At 38.6% G+C, this 5343-nt stretch overlaps 1 pseudogene; it reads left to right on the top strand.

The window, feature by feature from the left end:
- Positions 1-1521: 1521 nt before the first annotated feature.
- LOC120242495 lies at positions 1522-2773 on the top strand (annotated as a pseudogene).
- The last annotated feature ends 2570 nt before the right edge of the window (positions 2774-5343 follow it).

Genomic DNA, 5343 nt, shown 5'->3' on the forward strand with positions numbered 1-5343 from the left:
CAAGTGAAAATATTTTTTAAATTAAATTTTTACTTTTATAAGTATTCTACTTGTAATATTCTACTTTATTCCAGTTTCATATTCCATCTTTTCAGTTTGCCAATTGTTTTAGTCTGTATTTACTGAGGTACAAAACAAGTACTTTTCATGTGTTAAAATGCACCAAATGAATCCAAATTTTATAGCAGTGCTGACTGAAAGCACATTTAGAGTAAGAGCAATTGATTTTAATGTTGACTACTATTTATTTGCTATGTGACCTTGGAAAAATTATTTGACATCTTGAATTTCAAATTTTTCATCAAAAACAGTGATAGTAATAGCTATATCACATGTATCATATGATTAATGTTAAGTTGGAAAACAGAAAATTTATGTTGAATCCTGAGAATAGTATCTCAATAATTCCTTTCATTATTGTTGTAATTACTATTATTAACATTTTAACTAATGCCCCAAGCTTTTGACCACAAAGCAAGGCCACATGACCTGTCCTTCTTGTGCCTAAATTATGGTGGCCTCAGGAAGTTTATTATGGGAATTAGACATTCCTTAATGTGTTCTTCCCATTCTTTTTTTTTTTTAAGTTTATTTATTTATTTTTGAGAGAGAAAGAGACATTGTGAGCAGGGGAGAGCAGAGAGAAAGGGAGAGAATGAGAATCCCAAGCTGGTTCTGCGCTGCCAGCACTGAGCTCGGTGAGGAGCTCGAACTCACAAAATCACAAGATCAAGATCTGAACCAAAACCAAGAGTCAGATGCTCACCTGACTGAGCCATCCGGGTGCCCCTTTGTCCTTCTCATTCTTATGAGAGTTCAAAATGAAGTGTCTCATGTATGCCCAAAAAAACAAAATACAAAACACTGTCACTTCTATTCACTTTAATGTCTACTTTCTTTTGTCTTTCTAATTTTGACTCTTCTTAATTTGTATCTACTGTTCAAAAACTTATTTGGGAAGCCTCTTTGGTGCCACTGTCTGTTATTGACATACTAGCATTCACATACAGTCTATTTTTACAGATGCTACAAAAATTTTTAAGTATTATTGAAATCCAAACATTGATAATTTTTATGGAGAGGTAGGAAGAATGACTTTATCTTTGACACTCTGCAAAATGTTATCACTTGTAGCCCTGAAAATAAAAGTTTATACCAAGATACCCCTGCCATATTAGTTCCATAAGCTACAAGCTTTCACCAACATCTTTCCATTAAGTTTTTTTTTAATCTCTAAACACAGGAATCAACTTTAAATGTAAACAGGTAAGAATACAGTCACAAGGAAACAATCTTCATTGTCTGATATCACACATTTCCTCTTCTTCCCACCCAAAAACTAATGGGTATAAAGCAACCCAAATACAACCCCTACATTATTATTATTATTACCATTATTATTATTATTATTATTATATGATTACTACAACTATTTGGAACATGAATCAAAAATTGTGAAGCAAGAAAATGTGATTCATAAATAGTCAAAATAATTATTGGGCCAGGGAAATAGAAGTCAAAATGTATGTGGATGAAGCTGGGATGCCAAAAACTTTAAAGTTCTACCCAAAATATGCTGCTTTTCCTTGTAAAATCAGAAATACTATCAACAACAGCATTTTTGAGGTTTATTCTTTGCAAAAATAAGATTTAAAATGTCCTTCATGATATCTGATAGCACAGAAGTCTAACAATAAAGAGAATTATCATCCCTAAAAATATTCATAATGTAGAGTGTTGGGAGAAAAAATCTCAGGCTCCTTTGGCAGAGTGGGTGTGGTCTCCTGTGGCTGGGGGGCAGAGCCTGGTGCCCAGCACCAAGGGATGGGGGTCAGGGTGGACATGTCCCAGGCTTTGAGCAGAGGTCATCAGCTTCCTCTGAAAGAAGATTAGGTACAACATGAAGCAGAATGGTGCAAACAAAAAAAAGCACAAGCTGTGAGATCAAACAAGAAGACAGAGAACTTACAGCTGTCTGAGAGAGGTACTCTTCAGAAATCTTTATCATCTTGGAGTTATAAAGAGAAGAAAGAGGGGTGCATGGGTGACTCAGTTAGTTAAGCAATCCACTTCAACTCTGGTCATGATCTCGTGATTCATGGGTTCGAGCCCTGCATCGGGCTCTGTGTTGACAGTTCAGAGCCTGGAGCCTGCTTGGGATTGTGGGTCTCTGTCTCTCTCTGGCACTCCTGCACTTGCATTTGCATTCCCTCCCTATCTACCCCACACACAAATAAACATTAAAAAACACTTTAAAAAAAAAACAAAAAAAAAAAAAGAAGAAGAAGAAGAAGATAGAGCACGAATAAAGTATTCTAAGCCAATGGGAGGGGGAAACCCATCTCCATAAAAACCTTGGAGGATAAAAGATACGTGTCAACAGGGATAATTTACAGAAAGAGGATTGCAGTCTGTCAGAATGTGATACCAAAACTTTTAGGAAAAGTAAGCATTTTAAACATACCTAGTATCCATTTGAAAGAGGAAACGTTGCTCAATCTTCAGGAAAGAAGCATGGCTACATGGAATCACTGCCTCACGTGGACACAATATGTGTCTATGACAGAATATTCTGTTTTCTGGGAAATTATGGAAAATCCAAATTGAACAGAGTTCAGGATTTCAATCACAGGAGTTGGCTTTCTCAACTGCAGTTTGGAAAGTCTTGCCAGAACATTCTTAAAACATGGAGCCCAGAAGGGAATTAGAATGATGGAGATGCTGCTAAAGGAAAAACGTGGTGCCCCTTTAGCTGAATAACCAATCTTCAGGGAGCTGTATTGTGCTACTTTTGCTCAATAATCACTTCTTGAGCAACCATCACTGATGCAGTTTTCAAAATACAAATTTAAGGATAGTGCTGGCAGCTTAAAGAAGAGAAGTTCCAGCCAGGACATGAAATGATATACCCCCCTGGAAGCCTGCCGCAGACTGGGGCACTCACAGACAGGAAACTATAGCTGGATTTATATGGCACGTCTCTTTATGATTACAAATTAAGGGAAAAATGCATAGAAGGTGACATCTGCCCTTCTTCAAGATGTCCTGCTGATTGGTTGGTGATGGTGTCAGGGAAGCCAAGGACCGACTGGAGGCCTGGCGAGTGGTGCTTGTGCCCATATGTCATCAGCGTCATTGCTTATAGGATTCATGAAATGATTCTAGAATGGTTAAAGGACTTAAACCTGATACCTGATGCATAGGTGGCCTACAACAGAAAGGAATGAATGTACCAGGCCTGTGTTGAAGCTAAGTCACATTTAGAGTAATGTTTGAGTCTCAGAAATTGGGAGCATTAAAAGTCTATCCATAAGTACTACCTAAATGCCACCAGTATCGATTTTATAATGTCACATGTTAACCACGTGATTTGGTCTTCTGAAAGAACATTGGATAGAGAGTGGGAAGGCAGGTGTGACATTGGCATTGTGCGATGTGGAGTGCATCATGAATCTCTCTGTGTTTTACTGGCATGTGGCGCTACCTGGGAATAGGTGTTCTGTGTCATGATGATTAAACAAGGAAAGAGAGTTTAGTGTGAAAAGAGAGAATTTTACAGACCACGTGTTGCCACCCACTAGCTCAGTGATCGATCATCTATGGAATTTTCAGTCTTTCTGAAGCTCCTTCTTTTTCATTGTACAACAGGGTTATGCAATTAACTTTGTGAGATTGTCAAACCTATTTGAGATCATATAGAGAGAGTGCCTACTACTTTACTTGTTGCATAGAAGTCTAGTACATAGAAGCCATTATTATGTGAAACCACTTTGAAAATGTTTTTCAAACCTAAGGTAAGGTAGTATTACTGTTTGAAAATTAGGTGACAGTATTTGCAACAGAAAACTTGAAAAGAGGTGATAATTTGGAATTTATATGCTTCAGATAAAAATTGGGCCATTACTGGAAAGTCTGGGAGAGATTGTTCTTTTTTTTTTTTTTTTTTGAGAAATTTTCCACTTAGTGCAGTGATGAATTTCAAACCAATTTTATTTTTTCTATACAAGTCTGCCACTGTGAACCTCTTCTTACTGTATTTGAGCTGTTTGTACTGCTTAAGTTTTGTCTCTTAGGATAACCACTCATTTTCTTAGTGTTTCATTCCTCAGGTGTATTGAAGGGAAATGAATGGTAGAAAGCAGAACACACTTTGACTTCCTTTACCAGTTTGTAAATCGCATTTGGTAGGCTTTTGTAATAATAGCCCATTTCAAAAAATTAGAGGCAATGTAAATTATCAGAGGTGAGAGGTTAGAAATCTGTATTTGGAGGTTGACATTGAAATAAACTTAATGTTTCACACTCAACAACCTGCATTCTCTGAAGCCAGGAGTTCTCAGCCTTGGGTGTTCATTGGAACTGCTTGGAGGACTCTATGCACTGCTACTGCTCAGCATATATCCCAGAGCAATACATCAGAATCTCTAGGGGTGTCCCCCAAGTGTATTTTTCTCCTCCTCCTCCTTCTTCTTTTTAATGTACAGTTATTTTTGAGAGGGTGAAAGAGAGAGAGGATGCAGGGGAGGGGCAGAGAGAGAGAGGAAGACAGAGAATCTGAAGCAGGCTCAACGCTGTCAGTGCAAAATCCAATGTGGGGCTGGAACCCAGGAATTGTGAGATCATGACCTGAGCCGAAGTTGGACACCCAACCAACTGTACCACCTAGGCACCCCCAGGGATCCATATTTTTTTAACAGTTCCATAGGTGGTTCCAAGGGTAGCTAGGAATGAAAACACTAGAATGAATTCTAGGTGATTTTCAGACGGTATCTGATTTCTTTCTTAATATGCTGAAGTAGGAAAGGATCTTCGTAGCAAGAGGCTGAATTTTTGCCTTAATTCCTGGAAGCTGGAGTGGACAATGCAAATGACTTTGGGGACCTGGCAGGTGATCTGATGAGTCAGACAGGCTGGTGGCAACCAGGGAGGGTCTGGGAACACTCGACTGTAAAGGTGGACACCTGCTGCCAGGGTCTCGTGCACTGCTGCCATGTGGCTGGTTTTTCTAGTTATTCCAATTTTCAGTTTTGAAAGAAAAGACAGATATTTTTAAATGATTATTTATTTTTGAGACAGAGACAGAACATGAGTGGGGGAGGGGTAGAGAGAAAGGGAGACACAGAATCTGAAACTGCCAGCACAGAACCCGATAGGGGACTCGAATCCACAAAACATGAAATCATGACCTGAGCAGAAGCCAGATGCTTAACCGACTGAGCCACTCAGGCACCCCAAGACAACTTTTTTTTTTTTAAACTATTGTTTTTTTTTTTAATGTTTTTTTTTATTTCTAAGAGAGAGAGAGAGAGACAGTGTGAGCAGGGGAGGGTCAGAGAGAGAGGG

The sequence above is a fragment of the Hyaena hyaena genome, unplaced genomic scaffold, assembly GCF_003009895.1.
Source record: "Hyaena hyaena isolate Hyena2069 unplaced genomic scaffold, ASM300989v1 scaffold_309, whole genome shotgun sequence".
In the NCBI taxonomy this organism is placed as follows: Eukaryota; Metazoa; Chordata; class Mammalia; order Carnivora; family Hyaenidae; genus Hyaena; species Hyaena hyaena.